Raw genomic sequence first — 27,082 nt, 5'->3', positions numbered from 1 at the left:
ATTCTAGGCTAAAGGCCCATTTCTTAGATATCAAAATTTTTGAAAATTTTGGAAATATTGGACCAAGTAAACGAGAAGAAAACAAAGGCCTGTGTGCTGAGCTATGTGGACTGCTTACACAGACGGCTCTGGAGCAGCCTCACGGCTTTCAGACAAGGGAGTCACATGGTCAGGTTCATGATTTAGAAAAGGCCACCCTGGCATCATTTAAGTGAATTGACTCAAAGGGAGAAAATCAGATCTCAGGAACCTGTTCCAGAACGGATAGGAGACAGAATATGAGCCCAACACTAAAACTAGTGAAGTCGCAGTGAAGATAAAGAGGTGCACTAGAGAGAGTTTGACTCAAGGCAGACAATAACCCTCAGTAATGGACAGAAAATCTGGTATAACTCAGGGTTAAGTGTGTGAGAATAATGTCTACGATGCATCTCAGTTTGTTCCTAAGGTCACTGGAGGACGTAAAACACTTTTGTGTAAAATGTAAATGAGTTTTGCAGATACCTCACATTTTGGAGAAATAACAATCTGGAGGTTAGCAGAGAGGTTTGAATGCACACCATCAATCAGGGACATCATTAGACTATCAGTCATTGAAGAAATCGTTGGTTTACATGGAAAACACCTTACAATGAGTATAACACAAGTTCAAGGGCATAATCCTGGGTAACACCAGAGTTAAGTTAACAATAGCAAATCTACAGAAGTGGTAAGAGGTGGCCACAGAAAAAATTGCAGAACCTTTAAGGAGGAATGCCAAAGCAGGCAAAGGAGGGGAGTATGTTAAGACGGAGGGAGTGTCCCCAGGGTCAGATGCCAAAGAGATGGAGTAAGCTGTGAACTGAAATGTGTCTGTTATCTTCAGCAAAATATCACCAGCCAGGGGCCTGTGTCAGAACCTTCTCAGAGCTGTGTGAGATCATAAACCCGACTGTAAGGCAAGAGTAAAACAGAAGAGACAAAACAAGGATGGAGATATCCTTCACAGGGCTGACACAGAGAGGGTGCCTGGGGCTCCACAATATGTGGGTGTTTGGGCCTTCACCTGGGAGATACTCACAAATGTTTCTACGTTGAGAGTGGGTAGATGAGTCAAGAAGAGAAAGTGTCAGTACACAAGGACGGTTAAGGAAAATGAGAGGGCTGGCTATTCAAGGGGGCGATGGGGACACTCGGGGTGGAATCCACAGTGCAAATGCTGGAAAGTCAGAGCCTGTGCCTCCTCTGAAATTTGGGAGCAGGGGTCAGAGGAGCTTGTAGGGAGTAGGGCAGGAATCTGAGAATGCACTCACACAGTCATTTCAACTCCACCAAAGCAGTTCAGAGAACATTCTGAAAGGCATGAAAGGGAGGGAGAAGGTTGGGTTTCAGAGAACAATCACAAGGGAACAGGCTCTTGGCAATGTAAATCTTGCACATTGAGCTTTCCAGATTAGAATCAATTCAATCTTAAAAATGCCAATATTAGTTTTAAAATAGGTGAGCACAATTATCAAGGCAAATTTCATCACACATAACTTTGTACCTATTTATTTTGTGCATGTGCATTTTCTACATTCTTTTTTTTTTTAAAAGGAACTTTTCTTTAGGTAGACAGAATTGGAGAAATGTAAATGTCAAAGTTTGGTGAACTTTCCTTTTACTTTTCCTCCACCACAAACATACAATCATTTAAAGATTTAAGAAAACCACAGATGATAATAGAGATAATATTTTTTCATTTACAGCTCTTGTTAATACTGTTTTAAAATTCCCATGCAGTAAAATGAAATATTATCAATTAATAAAGTAATATCTCTTTATTTTCACCATTGATTTTTTTCAAAATAATTTACAAATTAAGATATCTACTAAGTGGGTTCAGGAAAGGGATGCATAGACCATATGACATTGCAACAAAAATCTCATTAACCAGGTGGATTCTTACACCACAGCCTGAAAGCAAAAAATATCCACACCTGGAATAGAACTGTTAAGCTCATTTAGGAGCTATTTTTGGTTTCATGATTACAGTGAAACCTCATCAATACATACTTTGCAAAGAAAAACAAATGGACACTGTACAAAGGCAAATCCAGAAAGGTGGTGCATCTAAAATTAACAAGAATCCTTGCTAACACTGTTTCCTCTCTTGGATACTTAGAAAATGCAATACCCTCTGCATGGTGGACATTTAGCACAGTAGTTAAAATCCAGATTGGGATGCCCATAACCCAAAGCAGTGTGTCTGGGTTCAAGTCCTGGCTCCAAATCCAGTTCACACTTCCTACTAATGTACACCCTGGGAGGCAGTAGATGACGGCTCAAATAGTTGGGTCCCTGACACCCCTGTGGCAGGATTCAGACTGGCCCAGACTTACAGGCAATTAGGCAGTGAACATGCAGATAGAGGATCTCTGACTCACTGCCTATAATTTTTAAAGTCAATGCTTCTTTATAAGGTAGATGACATTGTTACCAGAATCAGAGAGGTTCAGATGCTAAGAATTCAAGCAAAAAAGGGGAAAACTAAAGAGCAATTCATGAGGAAGTCCAATGGCGCAAAAAAAATAAAAATAAAAAAATAAAAAAAGCAGCTTCGGCACTCCACAGTCCAGATCTGCTCATCATCCTTATAAACCCAGATACTGATATATCCAAAGCAATATTACAACCCTACCTTCCTGCCTTTCTTACTTGACTCTGTCTTCTTGTGCCCTATGTTTATACTAATATTTATTTAGTTATTATGTATTCCTTACAGTATTCAGAATTCAGAGGAATTATGCATAGAGAAACATTTAGAATGATAAAATTAATCACCATTTAATTTATCAGCTCTGTAAATCCAAATTTTCATGTCCTGTGTTAGGGCTGTTAGAAGAGATGCTTACCTGTATATAGTACATAGGAGCCAAGTACCCTATTTTCATGGTTAATTTTGATTCATGTCATTTGATATGCACTAAAACTTTTTATAACATCCTCTTATAATATCAATAAGAAGGCCATAGGGTCAGGTTTGAAAATGTCAGGAACTGTGCAAGCCGAGAGAGCCAGAAGTAGATCCCAAATCTTGTCGTATATGCAGTCTGTCTAGAATTCTGCCACTGTCATTGCTGCTGGTCCTTGCACATTATTACCATCGCTGGCACTCACACCATGTCCAACAATGAATAGGCGATGCTATTTCTATGGCAGCCTGCTTAACTTGGGCTAATACAGCAACCATCATGGAAAATTCCCCAACCATTTCCCTCTTTCAACATTAAAGGCTTCAGATTCAATACACTGGTGAGAATATCTGGTGGGCTACCAGTACAGGAACTGGGAAAGGAAATATTTGCCTCTCTTCAGCTTCCTTGGGATTCTCTTCAAGTAGGAAAGATAAATGGATGCCAGGCATCTAATCTCAACAAATTTCCACTGTAGGGTACTATTTTGCATTTTAAAACTGATTAAACTAATGACTTAAAACCAGTAAGCATCTTAAAACTGGTATTTGAGTATTCTGTAGAAATACATGTTTGCATTAAGAAAAGTAGGGACATTGTTGCAGAAAATGTGTGAGAATTAACACAAGTTCACTTCACTGCTTTAATGTCTCAAATGTATTTCTGAGTAACATTGTAAAGAGATTTTGATTGTATGGAAAGCTTTCGGAAGAGAAAAAAAGGCCAATTTTCACATTCTGAGATATCTTCATAATTTTCACATTAGGAAGGAAATAAAGGCATGGAAACTGCCTTAAAATAAAGGTTATAATAAGCTAATGTATAATAAATTGTCCCTTATGGAGTTTGAAGAGAGAGGATGGAGCAGCAACTGCATTCTCTGCTCTACCCTTACCTTCAGTAAGTATCAAGTCCTGCAGAAAAAGACTTCGACGGAACAGGCACCCAGGAGATGAGCTTACTTCAGTGAATATTAAAGAAGGAACCATTTTCTCATATCCAAAGGAACAGAAATCACATCTCTGTGGTCCCTAGATTCTTGAGTTAATTCATCATTCATTCAATGATATGCATTAAATGTGTCCTCCATGGTGTGCATCATGGTACATGCTGGTGAGCAAGGTGGACAGGGCCCTTCTTATCCTTGTGGTTTTCTTCTTTCTATAAATGCCTAGCCTTCTCCCATGGACATTGGAGCAATTGTTTTGAAGAGCCAACAGCACTCCTTAACGCAGTAAGTACAGGTAAAGAAGAAGAAATGTGTGCATTGATAGATGTTGGGTCAGGGGAATATTCTGTTCAAAACTGAAGAACTCCCAACTTTGAATTTGTCACAACAAGGTCTTCTATCCCCTGGTCAGATGATAAACTCATCCCTGATCAGAAAGATGCAAGCAATTTTTGAAATCAAGTTGCTTATGTGAACAATCCTCTTTACCTCTGAAAGTCTGTGGAGATGATCAAGATAAGCAGGCAAATCAGTTTAAAATATTTTGGTTCCATCTACTAGCAGATACTCTTCTATTACATTGTCCTTCAACACTTGGTATGCTGGCAAACCTAGGTAAAAGTGACTCCTACAGCATGAGATGAAGGTATCCTGAGATATTATAACTATACTACATTTCTCTTTTTCTAACTCATAGCCTAACCTTGGGACTTCTCACATATTTGCAATTGCAAAAAGCACATCTTCCTTCCCTTTGTACATTCTAGCAATAAAAGCTTTGTAACTGACCAAAGTGTTGGATCAATCAGATAAGGACCTAAAATTGGCCTAAAAAACTGGAAGGAGGTGGCCAGAACAGCACTGAAATGGAACACCGGCTCAAGTGTCCCTAAAAGCATAGGCAAGATATCACTTGGACCCAGCCTCTGATGCTTAGCTCAAGGTTTTCTTATCCTCCCCTGAGGGTGGCTAAAGGAATTTACTGAATTGAGAGAGTGGTACAGCTGGCCCTGCAAGCTTCTAATCACTGGACTCAAAGGCACTTGCTTCTCCAACAAAGTCATGTTGGCCAGTATTAACCAGAAGAGGGTGTTTAGGGGAATTCTATGTCAAAGAAGAGAAATTCTAGGTGTGGGGCACAATACAATCCCATTTGTATGTAACCTACTAGGCTTACTAATGCCCACTTGGCCACCAAAAAAAAAAAAAAAAAATCCAAGTTAGGTCCTGAGCATCACTGACCAATCAGGAACTTAGACCTGAGCTAAACCTGCACCTCCCAGCTGCAATTTCAATTTATTAGAACCTTTACTCCTAACTCCCAAGGAAGTCTTGAAATTAAGCAATAACTATCTAGCCTCTTGCTCTGTACTTTGCAAATAAATACTTATTTTCTTCAACCACCCCGTGTCAGTGAATGGATTTCTGTGTGTTGAGTGAATGGACTCTGTTTTAGGGGTTCTAGAGCAATTACTCCAACTAGTTTGGGGAGTTGTTCTATAATATCAGATCTTAAATAAGGGAGGAATTCATGACTACCAGTTGAAATAGCCAAGTTTCCTATCAAAGAACCTTCAGCCCACCCTAGAGACCTGTTTAAAAACCACCCCCAGTTTTTAAAAAAAAATCTCTTATTTAAAAAAAAAAAAAAGTCCTCTTGCTAATCTGAAAACTGGGAAGAGCATATTTGAAACTACAGGGTCCACCTTCCCCAGGTGGCCACTTGAATAAACCTGTTGTTTCCTTGCATCAATTCTCATCTCCAGTGTATTGACTGTCCAGCATCCAGAAGCCCAGGCCTAATTTTAACCAGCAATAATATCAATAGATTTTTGTTTCACTTTCAAAATCTTTGTTTTTAAACAATTATTATCTTTGAATGACATTTTATAAATGTCCCTAAGGTTTTGTGCTCTGCCAGATACTACTGAAAACCTATTTGTCTTTGAATTGGAGAACTCATTCAAAATTCATCTATACTGACAAGGATTTTCTGTAGGAAAAGTGAGTGAAACAAATGAGAAAGAGTTGATCTACAAGATAATGCAAAACTAAGCTAAGCTAATCTAATGATAATAATGATAAGGATAATAATGAATATTAATAACTGAGTGCTTCTCACATGCCAGTGTTATTCTAAGCTCTTCTGTTCTATGTGTTTGTCTTCAGTACAAACCATGAGGTATAGAGTGAAAGTATTCAGTGCCTTGTATTCCATTTATTGGAGCTGGAATGTAGGGACCACATCAATTTTCCATTTAATCCTAAATTTTATGGAGACAATGTTAGAGATGTTGGGGACAGGGTTTCAGGGTACAGGGATGTAGAAAGAAGAACCAGGGAGATTCCAAGAAGGCAGATTAGGGAACGATATATTGCACTAGGGATAAGGAAAAAGAAAGTGTAGGACGTGCACTCTCAGGAGAAAAAATGCTAAAAATCCACAAAAGGAAGAGGAACACCGTGGACCTGTGTGGAGAGTGTGCATGAACATGAACACAACACACAACCACAGCAGCTGCAAATGAGAACAGGCAGCAGCTTGGAGATGCAAGTAAGACCAGACTGTGACAACTGTTGGTGATATAGCCAGAGGAAGAGTGTGGTATGAGTCCAGACTGGAACCCTGGGAGCTAGCAGTTGCTAGCAGTTGTCCACAGACCCAGTGGAAGTACAGGGGGCACATTTATTTTGCCCCAACTTCCCCACAAAAGCACCTGCTACCTGGTTGAGAAAGGGTGGGTGCCATTTTGGGTTTGGGCAGGAGCTGTGGAAGACTTTGTGCATGTGCACAGCAACTGGCTGAGAAAGGATGCCATATTCTCTGCAGTACTGGTGGCAATGGCAGGGAGAGAGCAACATTTGGCCAGTGGTTCTTATGTACACATGTGATTCAGTGATTCTAGCAGAAGGAACAATCCACAGTCCCCACTGACTTTGAGCCTGGCTCGGAGATGGCAGGGCAATTATGTAGGACAGTGAGGTACCTGTAGGCTCCCAGGATCAAGACCCCTAGGCAGAGCTGTCTCAGGAAACATCTGCCTCTCTGTTGACTGGACAGGCTGGCAAGGCAGAGAGAAACCTCTTTACCCAGCAACTGTAGGAGCCTTGTGTGATGAGACCATGGGGACTTTGTAGTTACATGAGAAGTTGCAGGGTATATCTGGGTCTCTGGACCCAGTGTGAATCCACACACTTAAGAGCTTCTTGGTTGACAACAGCATGTCACTGCAGCAGGAACTATGCTCACAGTGAGGATTGTGCAGATCATTTGTACAGTTCATCTGGTGGCATGGAACATACTGGGGGCTAACACTAGGGCACTGAGATCCACCATGCCCAACTTGGGTGTTGCTCTGGATCCTCACCCAACACTGGAGCACGGACCAGAGCTCCCAGGCCACACCCACCACACACCTCGTGGTATTCACTAAAAGTGCAGACATTTCACTAAACCACAAGGCATAGCACAAAGATAAATGCCATCCAAGGAAAACAAAACAAAACAAAACAAAATTCAACTCCACAAATGCATAATAATAAACAGATATTCAAGAAACAAGAATAAGGAAGACATCATGATCCCCCCAAAAAGGAACAAAATGTTTCAATATTAGAATGTGAAGGTGAAGATGAAGATATTGAGGAAATGCCAGAAATGGAATTCAAAAAATTAATCATAGGATTATTCAAAAGCAATTAGAAGCAAATCCACAAACTAAAGAAAACCATACCTGACATCAATGAAAAATTTTCCCATGAAATTTAGTTTTTATAGAGTATCAAATTAAATAATAGAAATGAAGAATTCAATAGATCAAATAAAAAAATATGGTGGAAAGCCTTAACAGCAGACTCGGTGAGACAGAAGATAGCATATCCAAACTAGAAGACAAATCTGGAAATCTTACAGTCAGACCAAAATTTAAAAAAAAAAAGAAGAAAAAAATAGAAAAGTTAAAAACAGTGTTGGAGATTTATGGAATACTACCAACATATGGGTCTTAGGAGTTCCTGAAGGTCTGGAAAAGAGAATGGACTACAAGGCCTATTTAGTGAAATAATTACATAAAACTTCCACAATTTGGAGAAAGGAATGTCCAAGTAGAGGAAGCACATAGAATTCCTAAATGATATGATCAGAAAGGATCTTCACCACAAAACATTGTAGTCAAACTTTCCACAGTAAAACATAAAGAAAATATTCTAAAATGTGCACAAGTGAAATGACAGATTACTTTCAGAGGTTCTCCAATTAGACTTTCAGCTGACTTCTCATCAGAAACCCCTCAAGCTAGAAAGGAATGGTGAGATATAGTCAAAAATCTTAAAAGAAAAAAAAAACTATCAACCCAGAATACTGTACCCTGAAAAGCTCTCATTTATGAAAGAAGATGAAAGAAAAACATTCCATAACAAACAGAAATTGAAAGAATTTGTCACCACTTGTCCAGCCTTACAAAAGATGTTTAAGGATGTGCTACACACAGAAACACAAAAAGATAGCTACTATTATGAAAGAATGTGAAGGCAGAAAACTCCCCAGTAAAAGTACAAAATAAGTCCAAAGTAAATAATAGGGATATTTACGGAAAAATGGCAAGACCAAGTCATTACTTAAAAATGGTTACCTTGAATGTAAATGGCCTCAATTCTCCAAGTAAAAGATACAGACTGGTTAAATTTATTACAAAGCAAGATCCACTTATTTTCTGCCTACAAGAAACACATCTCACCAATAAAGATACATGCAGACTGAAAATGAAAGGATAGAAAAAGATATTCCATGCCAATATAAAGCAAAAAAGGGCAGGTATCAGATAAAATAGACTTTAACATAAAAACTGTTAAAAGAGACAAAGAAAGATTAAGGGACCAATTCAAAAGGAAGATGTGAATACAATAAAAGTATACACACTCAATTACAGGGCACCCGCTATTTAAAAGAAGTATCAATGGATCTAAAGGGAGAGACAGATTCCAATGCAGTAGTAACAGAGGACTTCAATTCCCCACTTTCAGCAATGGACAGATCAACTAGACAGAAAATCAACAAAGAAACAGGAGAGCTAATCAACACTATAGACCAAATGGACCTAATTGATATCTACAGAACTTTTCACCCCACAGTTGCAGAATACATATTATTCTCATCAGTGCATGGAACTTTCTCTATTATATATGATATGCTAAGCCATAAAGCATGTCTCAGAAAATTCAGGAAAATCAGAATCATACTATGCATCTTCTCTGACCACAATAGAATAAAGCTGGAAATCAACAATTCAATAATCTCTAGATCATATGCAGACACAGAGACTGAATAATATGGTCCTGAATGAACAGTGGGTCATAAAAGAAATCAAAAGAGAAATAAAAAAATTCTGGAAACAAATGAAGGTGGCAATATATTAAATCAAAACATGGAATACGGCAAAAACAGTGCTAAAAGAGAGGTTTATAACAATCAGTGCCCACATGAGGAAACTGAAACCAAATAAATGAGCCATCAATACATCTCAAGGACCTTGAAAAACAACAGCAAATCCAACCAAAAATGAATAGAAGGAAATAACTAAAATTAGAGATTAAATAAACAAAATTGAAACAAAGAAACAATACAAAAGATCAGTGAAATGAAGAGCTGGTTTTTTGAAAAGATAAACAAAAATAGATAAACCGTTGGCCCATCTAACCAAAAAAAGAGGGATAAAATCCAAATTAATAAACTCAGAAATGAAACAGGAAATATAAAAACAGATAACACAGAAATAAAAAGAATTATCAGGAATTACTACAAAGAGTTGTATGCCAACCAATCGGAAAATCTGGAAGAAATGGATGTATTCCTAGACACATACAGTCTACCAAAATTGAGTCATGAAGACATAAAAAACCTAAACAGACCAATAACCACAACAAAAAAATGAATCAGTAATAAAGACACTCCCAGCAAAGAAAAGTCCAGGACTGGACAGCTTCACTGCTGAATTTTATGAGACATTTAAAGAACTACTAATTCCATTTTCTCAAGATATACAACACAATCAAAACGGAGGGAATTTTTCTAAGCTTATTCTATGAAGCCAGAAAAAGATACTACAGAGAAAGAGAACTATAGACCAACATTCCTGAAGAACATAGATGTAAAAATCCTCAATAAAACATTAGCTACTCAAATCCAACAACACATCAGAAAGATCATTCACCTGGACCCAGTGGGATTTATCCCTGGTACAGGGATGGTTCAACATTCACAAATCAATCAATGTGATATGTTACATTAAGAAATTAAATATCAAAAACCAAATTGTTATCTCAATAGATACAGATAAAGCATTTGATAAGATAAAACATCCTTTTATGATGAAAACCTTAAGGGAAATGGGTATAGAAGGAACATTTCTCAACAGAGTCAAGACACTCTATGACAAACCCACAGCTAGCATCCTAATGGATGGGGAAAGTCTGGAAGCATTCCCCCTAAGATCTAGAACCAGATAAGGATGGCCACTCTCACCATTGCCATTTAATATAGTCCTGGAAGTGTTAGCCAGAGCCATCAGGAAAGAAAAAGAAATTAAAGGAATATAAATTGGAAAGGAGGATATCAAATTATCCCTATTTGTAGATGACATGATTCTATATATAGGGGATCCAAATGACTCCACTAAGAGACTATTGGAACTCATAGAAGTGTCCAGAAAAGTGGCAGGATATAAAATCAACACACAAAAATCAATAGGCTTTGTATACACAATGCCATGGCTGAGAAAGAACTTTTAAGATAAGTCCCATTCACAATAGCTCCAAAAAGAATTAAATACTTTGGAATAAATTTAACCAATGATGCCAAAAATGTCTGATGAAAATTATAAAACATTAAAGAAAGAAATGGAAAAAGACATTACACACACTTGATCTTAGCCAAAAGACTGAGAAGTGATAGAAGACATTAAAAAATGGAAAAATCTTCCATATTCATGGATTAGAAGAATTAACACCATCAAAATGCCCATACTACCAAAAGCAGTTTACATATTCAATTTCATCCCAATAAAAAAATCAATAACATTCTTCACAGATCTAGAAAAAAAATTATGGAAACACAAGAGACCCCAAAAAGCTAAAACAATCTTATACAACAAAACTGAAGCCAGAGGCATCACAATATCAGATTTCAAGACATACTACATGACAGTTATAATCGAAACAGCCTGGTACTGTCACAAAAACATACTTGTAGACCAATGGAAGAGAATAAAAATTCCAAAAATCATTCCATGCATCTATAACAAATTTATGTTTTACAAAGGAGCTAAACTCAATCCCAGGAGCAAGGACAGTCCCTTTAACAAATGGTTCAGGGAAACTGGATCTCCACGTGCAGAAGTAGGGAATTAGATACATACCTTATAGCTTACACAAAAATTCATTCAAAATGTATGAAAGTCCTAAATCTATGACTTGATACCAGAAAATTACTAGAGAACATTAGGAAAACTGAAAGACATTGGCAAAGAATTCTTAGAAAAGACCCCAAAAGCACAGGCAATCAAAGCCAAAATTGACAAATGGGATTACATCAAGCTGAGAAGCTTTGGCACTGCAAAAGGAACACTCAGAAAAGTGAATAAGCAACTGACAGAATGGGAGAAAGTATTTGCAAACTATTCACCTGACAAAGGATTAACTTACAGAATCTATAAGGAGCTCAAGAAACAAAACAAACACAAAACAAATAATCCAGTTAAGAAATGGGCAAAGGTCATGAACGGGTACTTTTCAAGAGAAGAAATTCAAATGGCCAACAGACACTTGAGAAAATGAGCAGGATAATTAGCTATCAGGAAAATGCAAATCAAAACCATGGTGAGGTTTCACCTCACTCCAGTTAAAATGGTTCTCATACAGAAATCAATAAATAACAAATGCTGGTGGGGATGTGGGGAAAAAGGTATCTTGGTCCACTGTTGGCGGGACTGTAAACTGGTGCAGCCATTATGAAAGATAGCATGGAGATACCTCAGAAATCTGAATATGGACGTACCATATAATCCTGCCATTCCACTCCGGGGAATTTACCCAAACTAAAAGAATTCATCACATAAAAGAGTTTTATGTACCTCCATGTTCATTGCAGCATAATTCACAATAGCTAAGATATGAAATCAGCCCAAATGTCCATCAAATGTTGAGTGGATAAAGAAATTATGGTATATTTACACTATGGAGTACTTGTCTTTTGTAACAAGATGGACACAACTGGAAACCACTATACTTAGTGAAATAAGCAAGTCCCAAAAAGATAACATATGTTTTACCTGATATGAAGTAACTAATAGAGTACCTGAATTGTAATGTATTGGAGTAAAATAGACATTTTGAGACTTGATGAGTCTCTTCCATTGAGGAACATTGTTTCTTTTTTTTTTTTTCCTCTTCATACTATTTGATGAATTTTTTTAACTTAGTGTTCACTATATAAACATTAAGTAAATTGAAAATAGATCTTTGTAAAACTTATGAGTGGGAATGTGAGAAGGAGGAGGACAACGGATGGAGTATGGGTGGGAGGGAGGTTAGGGGTGGAAGTGTCACAATGTTCCTAAAGCTGTATATATGAAATACATGAAACTTGTATAAATTAAATAAATTTTTATAAAATAAATAAAGAAGAACCAGAAGATATGACTTATGAACTGTCTTTACCTGAAAAGAAAGAGAAATATAGTGGCAAGAGAAAAACAAGAAAGACTAAGGAGCTCTACCAGACTTTGAGAAAAAAAAGTAAGAGAAAGTTTCCATGGGGATTCATTGTACTGAATCAGAAAAGTTTCAAGTTACCAAGATATCAAGTTACCAGGTGAAGAGATTCTGCTAGTGAAATTGCTGGGCATGAAGAGGAACAAAATCTGGACAGGAGATGTAGAAGATTCAGAGTCTAGGGATGGAGGTGATACTGTCATTATATGAAAAAGGAGATATAGGATGTCAGAGAGAATCATCAGGGTAACATTGATATGGGTGTGGGAAGGCAATATAAAATAAATGTAGCATCAAGGTAGAACTGAGAGAGACTTGGGTGTTTGAAAAAACATGGCTATAGAGCTGCCTTTTCTCTACCTGCTATTCCTGTTTATCTGATCCTGTATCAGAAATAAATACTTGAATTTCCATTATGTCCTTGGATATTACCAAGTTAAATAAGAAACATCTCTTCCAGATATGCTGATCTTTTCATTGCTAGCCTTTCTCAGCTTTCAGAATTGCATCAGAAGCTTATTCTCAGCCCCTTGCTGTTTACTTCAAATCCGAGGATCCAATGTCCATTCAGCTAATTCTTCTCTCCACAGGATACACACCTTGAGGCCCAGATGGCTGCAGAGCAATTCACAGGATACAAGGCCAAACACATCACAGCAGAATATGCAAATCAAACAGCCTAGCCAGGAGGAAACAGAACCAAGCAGCCATGAGGCTTGGGATAGTCTGAATAAAAGTCTCCAGAGATATCCATGCTCCAGTCTCTGAAACTGGATCACCCTATAGAAAGGACTTGGAAGATGTGATCAGATTAAAGCTCTGTAGATGAGTAGGTTATTCTGTAGTATCCTGATGGGCCTATGTGCAATGACAAGTAAGAAGGAGGAAGAAGGAGACTTCAGTACAAAAGAGGAGGGGGCATTTTCCATGCTACCTGGTGAAGGGTCCCAACAGTGTTGCTCTTGATTCCCGGCAAAATGTAAAGGGAAGCTGTCACAATATCCAGAGCCCTTGATGTCCTGCAAATGAAGCAGTAGGATGCCCTCAAATTCCCCGCAAGAACTAGATTTCCTTGTTGCCTCCATAAGGAACCACTCCTCCTCACTCTTGGACTGTAGCCCCATATGACTAATTTAGAACTTCTGGCCTCCAGAACTGCAGGAAAGTAAATTTCTGTTGCTTTTGTTATTTGTTACAGTAGCCATAGAAAACTAATACTAGGCTCTTCCCTCAATTGGCCTAGAGAGACAGGCCCAATTATTAGAGAGAAAAAATATTCGTCCATGTCAGCTTTACAGTATTGATCCAAAGGAAAGTCGTCATTCATATTTTCCCAGAGAGAACTTAAAGTATACACAGATTTACGTATTTCCAGCAGAGCCCTGACTGATTTTTAATCCCACATGCTTCCCTTCCATCCATCCCTGTTTCCCCAACTCTTAAGTACACGGCTATCTCACTACGTCCCCTAGGTTGCTTTCCACAATGCCCTGCCTCTGCTCACATGGGAACTCCCACTAAGACATTCTTGTCCTACTAATGTCAATCCATCCTTCGAGACAGAAGAAAACTTTACTTCCTTTCCAATCCTCCCTTGTATCTACAGAATGTCTTTTTCTCTCCTTTGCTTTCCTATGGCTTAGACACATTGAGTATGAATCACATCACATCCATCATTTATGTACCAGCTGGTGAGCTCCTTCAGATTGGAGACTGTGTCCTCTTTCTCATTAAAACACCTGCTATGTGCTGGGTATTAAATAGGTGTTTGTAGTTGACATATACTGGATGAATGCCTGAGCCTGTTTTCCCTCCCCTAGGCCGATATTCCAAGTTCTTCTTTAATTTCTTGTATCTTCATTTTAAAAGTTAGGTTCAGGGGTGACATTTGGTGTGTCAGTTAAAATGCCTCAGGATTTCAACATCCCATGTTGGAGGGTCTGGGTTCAAGTCCCAGAACTGCTCCTCACTGCAATTTCCTGCTAATACCCTGGGAGGCAGCAGGTTATGGCTCAACTACTTGTGTCTCTGACACCCACCAAGACCTCAGACTGAATTCCTGGCTCCCGGCTTCAACTTGGTCTAGGCCTTGCTATTGCAACCATTTGGGGCATGAACCAGAGGACAGGAGATCTCTTTGTCTCTCTTTCTTTCAAATAAAGGTTTTAAAAACAATTTTATTATTTATTTTATTTAATTTTATAACATTCACATGCCAATAGATATTACTAAGTTAAATAAGAAGCTATTTCCTTCAAAATTACTTAGAAAATTGATGACATGAAAAAATTGGTAACTTGAATGACAGCATTATGAAAAATGCAAAGGATTGATAATTATGTCCTTTTAAATTTTAATCTGCATATAATATTTTCATATATAATGTGACATATATGTGTGTGTATATATGTGTAAAAGGTATAATGATCAAATCATTATACAGGGTAAGTAGTATTTCTGTCTCAAACATTTGCCATTCCTGTGTGCTGGGAATATATATTCTTCTAGTTATTTTTAAATATTTCATAAATTGTTGAGATTCTAATTACCCTTTTGTGCTGTAGAACACTAGAACTAACTCCTCCTAACTGTGTTCTGATTTCTGTTACCTTATCTGTTTCCATCTCCTCTCTCCCAAATGATCACTAATCTACTTTGTTCTTTAATAAGATTAATGTTTTTAGCTTCCAAAAATGAGAACATACAGTATTTGTATTTCTGTGCTGAATTATTTTATTTAATATGAGGTTTTGTTAATCTACTCTAAGGCCAACTTTTGTTCCAGATGAAATTTTATCCTTATGGTCGCAACAATCCCAACCCACTGCTTCCCCTACTCTCTGATAATTCTATTTTAGTCTGATATGTATAGATCTAGCTCCGGATAAATATTTAAGTAAATCCTGTATCTAGTATACATAGTCATATGGAACATATATGTTGCATCTGTGTAGATGCATTTGTGTATCAAGATTAGATGATGAAAGAAACAGAGGTTTAATTTAGTACTCAGACATTTCCTGCATGACTAGATAAAATCTTAAAAATAAGGTTTAATTTTTAGAACTATAACAGTGGAGCTAAATAGCTATATCTTATGAGTACCTTGACAACTATCAAGCATATGTAACAGAGCCTAGCATACAGTGATTGTTTAGTAAATAAAATCTATAATGGACATTCTCTTTTAAATGGCACCAATTATATTCTTCAGAATTCTTTCTATTACAATATGTTCTTAAGCATGTGCTCAACAAAAATGAGATACTGTGAGCAGATTATTGTGGAGTTGTATAGACATACCAGGCCTCCCCAGTACCTCCTGGCATCTCTGACTCACCTGGGTACCTCCCCAATGAGATTCAGTCCATTACTGCAACTTTTCTGTGGTCCATACAGATCCAATCTTTCCCACCATCATTCTCATTAACAGCGTATTTGCATCACTCTGTAAGTGATTCATAAGTGATTAATATTTTAGACTTTGCCCTCTAGTAGTCTAAATTTGGAAAGATCACATGGATGGGATAGACTGCTGTACTGGGGTCAGAAAAGTAGGGCTCATCGAAAACTAGAGGAACAATGTGCGTGAACAAAAAAGACAAGAGCCTGAGACAAAGGCAAGACTGATGAATGAGCCACTTGCTGCTTTCTGCAGCCCCTCCCCGCTGACAAGGCGATGCTGGGCCAGAGCCTAGATCTTTGTGCTGTGGAACATGGAGACTGGATCCAGAGACACAGAACAGGAGACTGAGAAGGAGCCTGCCAGAGCAGTCAGAGGTTTCAAAATACACGTAAGATAGGACTCAGAAAGCACAGGGCAGAGGGAAGAAAACCCCATGAGGTTGGGCAGTGAAGAATGGTCTTAAATTTGTCTGCAAGTTCTGGAAAAATGGAAAGAGAGTCCAATATGGTATCAAATCCCTTCGAAAGTTCATTAAAAGACACAAGAAACAAATGGATTTTCTTTTTATTTATATTTTGACACCTATTTGGGCTTGTCCAACTTGACCTCCTTAAGAAAACAGAAGTCCCTGATTCTCTTAGGGATGTGGGGGGAAGAGGGTAGAGGGAGAACCTTCATTAGCACTTCATGTGAGCAAAAATTCAAGAACCTTATGGGACTCCAGCATCTCACTCTACAGCTTAATCTGGTGGTCATCAGAGGTGGACCTCAAGAAGCATATCTCATTTAAGGTTGGTATCCTAACCTGAACTTCCGTAACAGCATTAAACTCAAGGTTGACAATGCAATTCCAGGTTCTTGATCCCAGTCTTGTGTCCTGACCATATCCCTTTTTTTTTTTTTTAATTTTTAACTGATTTAAAAATCATATAGGAGGCTGGCATTGTGGCACAGCAGGTTAAGCCACCACTTGTGGTATTGGGATCCCATATCTAAGTGATGATTTGTGTCCTGGCTGTTTTGTTTCCAATTCAGCTTCCTCCTAATGTGCCTGGGAAGGCAGCAGAGGATGGCCTGAATATTTGAACATCCTGCTACCAGGATGGAGTTTCTGGCTTCTGACTTCAACCTGGTCCAGAACTGGCTGTTGCAACCATTTGGGAAGTAAACTAATTGATGGAAGATTTTTGTCTCTCCTTCTGTTATCCTGCCTTTTAAATAATGTTTTCAAAATTAAAAATAAATAAAAATTGTACATATTATTGGGGTATCACGATGATTTGATACATGCATGTATTGTGTTATAGTCAATCAGGGCAAACATATCTATCTCCTCAAACATTTACTATTTCTTTATGGTGACAATATTCAAAATCCTTTCCTATAGCTTTTTTAACACAGACATTAAATTGCAATTAAATTGGATTCTGAGCTGCTTTTCAAAACCAACCTGGGCCTTCTTAACTCTCTGCCTGGCTTCTTGTGCTTTTAGCCGCTCAGTATTGATTTAGAAGAGGTCCTGGGATTCTTCCTCAGGTAAAGCTCTCCCTGCCCAAAGGATTTATACATCAAGATGCAGTTCCGATGTTGGGGTGTTTTAATTAATCAAGGATTCCGTGTTACATTTGCATCACTATAAAAAAATACCTGAGAGAAGCTACTCATAAAAGCAGAAAGTTTATTTCTGCTTATGGTTTTGGGGGCTCACAGCCCCAGGTGGGGCAGCCCCATTAGAACTGGTATTAATGAGGGTGGTAGATGGCAGACACATGTGGAGGGAGGATGTACAGCCAAGAGGCAGAGAGAGACTAGGAGGACATTAGCACTCCATGCCCACATCTTTCTGAAGCCATCACGATTCGATCATGGGGGCTCTGCCCCAGCAAATTAATCCAAACAGTCACCTCCCAAAGCCCCCACGTTCAGACATTACAACTCGATTAAGTTTGAAAGCTTAATCCAATAACTGTTAAAATTAATCCATTAACCACTAATACAAGCTTCAGGGACCAAGCATAGGATACATGAGCCTTTAGGGGATACCCAAAGTAATATCCAAACTACAGCAGGTGGTCTAATGCAGAGAAGAGAATCTCAAGCCTTTTTGTATTACTCTTTTTTTCTGTCGCTATTAAAAAATACTCAAACCTGGGTAATTGATAAAGGAAAAATGGGTTCTTTTGGCTCACAGTTCTGGGGGCAGGAGAGTTCAGGAGCATGGCATCAGCATCTGGTGAAGGCCTCGTGACAGAAAGCAGAAGAGCAAGTGGGCACATGTGGAAGAGGGAGGGGACCTGGGAAGCTCATCTGATAACAGCCCACTCTGATGGCAATCCATCAAGTCCCCAGAGACCTAAGGTACAACACCACCACCACCCACCACCACCACAATCACCCCCCATCCAGAGAAAAAAGCTTTTCTCCCTCGTAAAGGCCCCACCACCTCTCAACACCAGTACCCTCTGACTTTACATTTCAGTGTGAGATTTCTATAATTTGTAGAGACAAGCCTTATTCAAACCATGCCAATATTTGAATGAGAGTTTGGAAATTTAAGGAGATTTAAAAAATTTAATTTGAGGTCATAACTTTAAAACAGCTTTGTTCATCTGAATTTGAATGTACATGTGTTCTTAGAAGAAGTTAGAATAGGTTGAGAATGGGGCTCTGTGCAAGCTTACCTTGTAATGCCAGCAAAAGTCAGTCTCATTCTGGCCTCTTTGGAAACGATAATTTTCTTCAAAAAACAAGCATTCCCCTCAACTGCGGGAACTTTGCTCCTTGGCTAAAAGAGCAGTAGGTGAGCCCCATTTTCCTCCACCATGAAAACCTGCAAGTGATTAATTAAGCCAGAGTAGATTTGTCTTTGGGTCTGGTTGAAAGCGATAGCAGCCTGTAGAAAACGCAGCAGCTGTCTCCATTTCTCTACAGAACTCTTAGTGGAACATGTTTTCCCCTTTCCTTTTATTTTAAAAGTTTGCCAAAACACTGCTGCTCGGCTTGCCTGTCCTTTAGCCAGGCATTCAGTGTGGGAATGATTGAAGTGGGCAATTAGATTCTCCTCTAAGCTCCTCTTCATTTTCCTTTGGTAGACATTTAGTTCTTCATGGAGAAAAGATGTTTCAATGAGGGAGGGGGAAAAAAAACTAATTTCATTTTATCTTATTTGAATTCAGGAAAGATCTTGGGGAGAGATGTGTGTGTTTCCTGACACACTGATTATTTTTGAGCAGAAGAGAGAAGGAGCATGTTGATTAGCTGGTGTGAGACAGGAAAACACAACTTCTGTCCATCCTCCTGCACTGCTGGCTCCCTTACCAATGTGCCCCATGCACTTCCCAAGTTAGAAAGAAAATGTTCAAAACCACATGTTTCCAAATACCCTAATTTTAGGCTTTCTCACTGAATGTAAATACCACATCAAAGCACTCATCCATTCATCTTTAACTTTGTCAATAATTATGCCAAAATGTAAATTAGGTCGCTCCCCATCCACAGGTGCAAAAGTGCTAGGCCAATGTTTTTCGCTCACACTCCACATTGAATCATCACTTTCCTTACTCCAGCCACTGGGAACTCACTCCTCCTAACTGATAGAACAATCACTTGTAAATGGCATGCTCTTGAGAACATACTTCCAAACTCTGCACAGGATAACACAGGAGAGAGCTGAAACATTCCCGCTATAATCCCCAAAGCATTCTGATATCTGAAATCACACTCAGAGTTCAGAAGCTTTTCTGTTGAGACCACAGTGTACTTCATGGATTTCCTATGACCTTGTTGCCCTTCATTTCCCAAATTTCCTTAGGACATCAGTAAATATTCATAAGACATAAATTTCATGCCAATATACTCTTTTTTAATATTGTATTTGAGAGGCAGAGGGACAGACAGAGAGAGACAGAAACAGAGAGGTCTTCCATCTGCTGGTTCACTCCCCAAATGGCGGCAACTGCTGGAGCTAGGCTGATCCAAGCCAGGAGCCAGGAGCTTCTTCCAGGTTTCCCACATGAGTGCAGGGGCCCAGTAACGTAGGCCATGTTCTCCTGCTCTCCCAGGCCATAGCAGAGAGCTGGATCAGAAGAGAAGCAGCCAGGACACAAATTAGCACCCATATGGGATGTTTGCACCGCAGGCAGAGGCTTAGTCTATATGCCACAGCGTGAGCCCCAAGCCAATTTATTAAACTGCTATTTCCACCTTAAATTTCAAGGCCAACTTAATGAAATCACAGAAGCAGGGCACTGTTTCTCTGCAAGTGGCCTTTCCTTTGGAAGTGGCTGCCCAGTGCCCTCCCAACTTCAGAGGAGAGTCATGTGAAGAAGAGGTGATTTGGCTAAGACTTCAGATCCTCATTCCGGCACCAGATGCTACCTGTATGGCCACGCTGTGTAAATGCCCACATCTCTGTAGTCAGGACTCTCTTTCATGGCCTGTTTGAGGCTCTTGATAGAGGGTTATTACTGCAGCCCACATAAAGAAGGCAAAGCTCAATTACATGGAAAAGTCCTTCAGATTTTCTCAGGCTGACAGAAAGTATTGCTCATGGAATGCTAAATATATATATTCATAAGAAACTTTTCTTCCTGTGAATTCTCATTTTATACATGTTATTACACACAGACTATTGATGGAGTGAATTTCTAATCACATCCTGCCTCCCTCCTGCTACCACCTTATCCTGGGCTGCCACATTCTTCTAAAACCAGTCACTCTCTGTTTAGGGAATGTAAACCAATTTGAATATAAGCCCAAACTAAACAATTGCTAGACTAAATCTGCTGCCAGAATTATTCCGCAGGATATATTGTACCCAACACAATGCTTTTGATAACTGTGAATTGAATTGCAAACATTAACAAATAAATGAATATTAATGATGGTTGCACCCTCAGTGGTTGGGGTTATCTGTCACATTAGATTATTCTTGCCATTTCTCCCCTCTATCCGTCAGGTAATTGAAAATGTACAGTCATCTGAGGCGCCCTAAGAGCACACACAATGGGAATCAGAGTGTCAGGAAGGAAAATGCATTATCTGCCTCACAGAGCCTAGGGGTTGCCTCTTAGGGCTCTCATTTTTCATTCAGATGCAATGTTAGATATCCCAGAAAGATAATCAACCATAAGGTTTAGCATGACCTGTACTTACAGTGATTCCAGTAAAGAAATAGGAAGAAAAGAAGTAAATAGTTTTTACTGAATTTGCCTTAAAGGGTGCCCTTTGTTTCACATACATTATCTTACTCAACACTGAGCCCCATCTTGAGAGGTGCATAAATACTTTTTAAAAATGCAAAATGAGACTCAGAAACTTTAAATACGGTTGGCCTTCCATGTCAACAATGTTCATATCTATGGATTCAACTAATCAAGGGTTGAAAATATTTTAAAAATACACCTCTACTGAACATATACAGGCATTTATCATCATTATTCCCTAAATGCTACAGTATAACAGCTATTTATATTGTTATGTATTATAACTAATCTAGAGATGATTTAAAATATACAGGAGTATGTACAAATGTTTTATGAATGTATTACATTATTTTATATAAGGGACTTGAGCATCCACAGATTTTGCTATCTGCAGGAGTCCTGGAACCAGTGGCTGTCAGTGGAGAAATTATTCTAAAAATAGCTTAGAAAAGGGCAAAGCTGGCAAAGTTCCATGTTTGTAAAAACTGTGTGCATACAGCCCACATTTCCCTGCCTGACTTCCTGTTAATATTGCCATTATTGAAGGTTTCATATGCCTAAACACCATCCTCTGTGCTTTTACGTGGATTCACTGATGAGGCATCTACTGTATTGTCTGCTTTATGTGGGAGGAAATCCAAGCCAGAAAGGTTAATCAACTTGTTCCAAATCACACAACCGGTAAGTAGTGGATCCAGAACTCAAACCCAGTCCACCTAGTTCCAGAGCACACGTTCTTAAGAACTGTGTTTTAGAGCCTGTCAAAAAGACACAGTGCAGAAATGACTGTAAATAGTTTAACTTGCAGCAGGCCCATGAGAAATAAGCTAGTTTTACCAATTGTTTTCTTGAGTGACTATTTCAGGGAAGTGTGTCATTTTCTTCTTTGCCCCTCTTTCTGTTTCTGTGTCTCTATCCACTCCCACCTTCTCTCTCTCTCTCCCTTCCTCTTATTCAAGAGCTGTATAGACCAGTGTGGTACGATAGAACTTTCTACAATAATGACAGTGTTCTATGTCTGCTGTCCAATATGGCAGCCACCAGGCACTTGTGCCTGTTAAGCACCTGGAATATTGTTAGTGCAACAATATTTAACTTTATTTATTTTTAATTAATTTCAATTTAAACAGCTGCAAGTGGTTGTGGCCATACTGGTTGAAGAGAGCAGCTGTAAAGACTCTACTGCAATAATGACTATGGATAAGTATTAATGTAGTTGAGCACTTCTTAGGTGTGGGGAGCAATCCGGACTGGACTAAGTTACTGAAATTAAGACTTATTCTATGCATCTGCTCTCCCACAATATGGCGCTGGGAGAGAAGTAAACAGCTTCCGCACAGCTGCCTCCAGTTCAACTGATAAACTGTAGGACTTGCTCCTGATCGGAGAGCAGCGTACTCGGCGTGTGGGCAGCCGAGTTGGGATTGGCGGAGGAGGACTATAAAGGAGGAGAGAGACGGCATGCACCGAGGAACATCTATGGGGAACATCTAGCTGAAGGAACACCTGTGCAGCCCCCCAGAGAACCGGCCGGCGGTGTGCCGCTCCCCTGCGGAAGTGGGGAATGTGGCCAGGGGGAACTGCCCTTCCACGGAGGTGGAAGGGATAGTAGCCAACCCGGGAAGAACCAGCAGCAAACCCGGGGAGGGCCGAGCAGACGAAAGAACAGCGCAGGGTCCTGTGTTGCTCCTCCACGAAGAGGGGGAGCGACACTTAGGTCCTTCAAATTTCAAAACAACTCTACATGGCAAATACCACAATTATTCTCATTTCCAGGTTCAGAAAAACTATTTAACATAGTACTATTGATATGCTCAGTACCACACAGCTAACAACTAGGATAAATAGGAATAGAAATTAAGGGCTGTGGAGATGGCATTGTAGCACAGTGGGTTGAGATGCCACCCACAACCTCTGTATCTCATATGAGCACAAGTTCGAGTACCAGCTGCTCCACTTCCAGTGCAGCTCCCTCATACTGCACCTGGGAAAGAGTGGAAGATGGCCCGAGTACTTGGACCCCTGCCACACATGTGTAAGACCCAAATCAGGCTCCTGACTTTGGCCTGGCCCAGTCTCAGCTTTGCAGTCATTTGGGATTGAACCAGATGGAAGATCTTCCCCTGCCCCCATCTCTCTCTCTCTCTCTCTCTCTCTCTCTGACTCTGCCTTTCAAATAAAATAAAGATAAATATGTTTAAAAAGATATTAAGGGTTGGAAAAATTGATCAAAGGCCAAAAAAAAAGAAGCAAAGATTCTTTGGCTATGAAAGTAATTTTAGAAGACTAGAGCTGTGTCTAGTTTTGCTCAATATTTTATCCTCAGGCATGGCTCTTAGTAGTAGATACTCAATAAAAACTCATTGAATAAAAAAGTGGATACATAGTTATAGTCTTGGTCTATTATACAGAGAATGATAGCCAATTGTCCTTCACCTTCACTAAGAACAGCCTGAGAGATTTAGATAAGACGAAAAAACTTCCTAACACTGAAATGTATTTCTGGAGGCTATTAAAATTTATATTCTCAAAGTATGTAAAAATAAGGTTCTTCCTGTTCAAAACGCAATGAATTTGATATTCTCCCACCTACAGAATAAGGAATTGATTAAGTTCATCCTTCATCCCTTTGAGATAATCATTCATTCTTAAATGTAAAAGGGTCTATTTTAGAGTACAAAGAAATAGCAAGCATTTCCTGTACGAAGGGAATTTCTGAAAAGAAATTCTTGCCAAACGTATCTCACTGAGAGAGTGAGTCACTAAGAAGGGCACGTGTGTCCCTTAATTATGGATCTGCTGATTATTAAGAGGGTTAGAGCACATCCCACTTGGGGTTCGTCAAAGCCGTACAGATTTTGCAATTCCTTTTTTATTTATAAAGCTGTTAAGATTAAAATCATTACTGGTATCCGTCTAATTTTAATGAGAGCTTTCCACACACTTTTTGGACCTCGAATTTAATTACATGCTCACTTACTAACACTGATCTAGAAAACAAAATGGACATTTTAGAAGAAATGTGAATATTAATGGTACTGCTACTAAAGCTAGCATCTTCTCCATGAATGTGTGAGGGATCTTTCTTCTTACAAATCTGTGATACCTGTTGGAGCAGGTTCTACATCTATCTAGACCATGTGGGGCTGCCATGACCCTCAAGTGAATACAGCACCAACAAAACGTGCTGGATGAATCCTTGAATGAATTCTTTGATAAAAAAAATACATTAAGTTTTTATGACTATTTTTTTAGGTAGGAAATCTGAGTCTAGGGTAAATTAAAACTTTATCAGCAGGGGCCAGCACTGTAGCATAGTGGGTAAAGCCACTGCCTGTGGTGCCAAAATCCTATCTGGGCACTGGTCGGAGTCCCGGCTGCTCCACTTCAGATCCAGCTCTCTGCTATGGCCTGGGAAAGCAGTAGAAGGTGCCCCAAGTCCCTGGTCCCCTGCACCCATGTGGGAGACCCAGAAGAAGCTCCTCGTTCCTGGCTTTGGATCAGCCTGACTCTGGCCATTGCTGCCAACTGGAGAGTGAACCAGCAGATCAAGACCTCTCTCTCTCTCTCTCTCTATCTCTCTCTCTGCCTCTCTGAGGCCTTTCAAATAAAATAAGTAAATAAATCTTTAAGAAAAAAAAATCCCTCATGTCTGTAAATGTGACCTCATTTGGCACTAGGGTCCTAACAGATGTTAGGTCAGATGTCAAGTTAAAATGAGTCATTAGGGGGCCGGTGCTGTGGCATAACAGATAAAGCCACTGCTTGCAGTATCAACATCCCATGTCTTTCAAATAAATAAATCTTTAAATAAATGAGTCATTAGGAGGTCCCTAATCCAATGCAATCCTTATATAAAAGAGAAATTTGGACACAGGCACATGGGGAGAACATTGTATGAAGATGAAGGTGGAGATATCAATGATGCATCTATAAGCCAAAGAACACCAAAGACTGTCAGCAAATCAGAGCAGAGCATGGAATAAATTCTCCCTCTGAGCCTCAGGAGGAACCCTCTCTAATCACACCTTGAACTTGGATTTCAAGGGACTTCAACTCCAGAGTTGTGAGAAAATAGTTTCCTGTTGTTTAAATCATACAAGTTGTAGCATTTGGTTTCAGCAGCCCAGCAAACTAATCCATGGCCTTTCAGGCAAACCCATTATAGTTTGTATCATTTTTTACTTTAGTAAAATTTTGACCTATCCAGCTCCACTTCTGACTGCAAGGTCTGTCAAATCAAGGAATATGGCTTCATCATCTTGATATCTGCATATCCCCTTCACAGACACACTACTGATTCAAAATTAATTCTATTCTTTATATACCCTGCTCTACCCTGAAATCCATAGCAAAGGTATTTTCTGGGAACATTGTGTAATCGTCTATTATTTGGGTTCACTGAAACATAGTGATAGCTATGAGATCATTTCTGCTTTCTTGTACTGACATTTAAAACTCATCTTCCTTGTTCTCTACTGTTCTGCACTTACACAGTCAGGAGTTCAGCCATAAGTTATTGCTCTTGACTGGTCTCCCTGTTGTTTTCTCATGAGAATAACTGAACTCCTCCCCCATTTCCATTGTTTGTTTTTGTTAATACCTATCAACATTTATAAAATTGTGATTTATGGTTTCTTTGGCATAATATCTTCTTCTGTCGTTCCTTAAAAGTCTTTTCATTTTAGGTTCCAACTATATATAAAGCACTCTACTAGATGCTACAGATGGAGAGTTGAATAAAATATGGTTCTTGTACTCAAGGGATTCAGCAGTCACTTTCCTGAGCTTTTTTTTCCCTCCTCATTTTATTACCATCAATCACACACCTGTCATCAAATTACTTCCCATAACTTCCCCACTTCCTTTCAAATATATGAGTTTAGAAAAAGGAACAATATCCTGTGCCTCTAAGTTCATCAACTTCCTACTTAGATTTTCTAAACCTCCTTCCTTTTTTCAGCTGCAAGTATTCCCAAGTCAGTACACAGAAAACAAATGCAAGGCAAGTGTTTATCCTCGTGATTAAGACACCAAGTTGAGATGCCCACATTCCATAACAGAATGCCTAGGTTCAAGGCCCAGCTTGCTCTTGATTCGACTAGTTTCTTATTTTGGTGCACTCTGGGAGACAACAGGTATTGCCTTAAGTGGTTGAGTCCCTGCCACCCAGCAGGGACTGGGATCCAGGGCTCCTGATTTTACGCAGCCTATTTCTGGTCTTTGCAAACATTTGGGGAGGGAAGCGGAAGATGGGAGTAGCCTCTTATGCTTTCTCTCTTTCAGATAATTAAATAAAAGAATACTAACAGGCCGGTGCCGTGGCTCACTAAGCTAATCCTCCGCCTTGCGGCGCCGGCACACCAGGTTCTAGTCCCAGTCGGGGCACCAGATTCTGTTCTGGTTGCCCCTCTCCCAGGCCAGCTCTCTGCTGTGGCCAGGGAGTGCAGTGGAGGATGGCTCCTGGCTTCGGATCAGCACGATGCACCGGCTGCAGCGCACCGACCGTGACGGCCATTGGAGGGTGAACCAATGGCAAAGGAAGACCTTTCTCTCTGTCTCTCTCTCACTGTCCACTCTGCCTGTCAAAAAAAAAAAAAAAAAAGAATACTAACAATAAAAACAAAAATATTGTATTATTGTATGGTTAAGAATGAGAAGACTAGTTTTTTTCCCTTCCATATTATTTCATTTTCATATTATTAATTACATATATAAGCATACTTCAAAAAGTTTGTAGAATAATGGAGTTGAAAGAAAAGTTTATTTTGGAAAGAAAATTTTGAATTTGATGAATACCAGGCATCTTCAAAAATTCATGGAA

At 39.2% G+C, this 27,082-nt stretch overlaps 1 long non-coding RNA gene across 1 annotated transcript in view; it reads right to left on the bottom strand.

Annotated features, from left to right (window-relative positions):
• Positions 1-27,082, bottom strand: part of LOC103352084 (uncharacterized) — a 127,375-nt gene that overhangs the window by 98,426 nt on the left and 1,867 nt on the right. The window lies entirely within an intron of this gene.

The sequence above is a fragment of the Oryctolagus cuniculus genome, chromosome 9 (assembly GCF_964237555.1).
Source record: "Oryctolagus cuniculus chromosome 9, mOryCun1.1, whole genome shotgun sequence".
Taxonomy (NCBI): Eukaryota; Metazoa; Chordata; class Mammalia; order Lagomorpha; family Leporidae; genus Oryctolagus; species Oryctolagus cuniculus.
The sequence above is the reverse complement of the archived record's forward strand: the minus strand, read 5'-3'. Positions and strand labels throughout refer to the sequence as shown.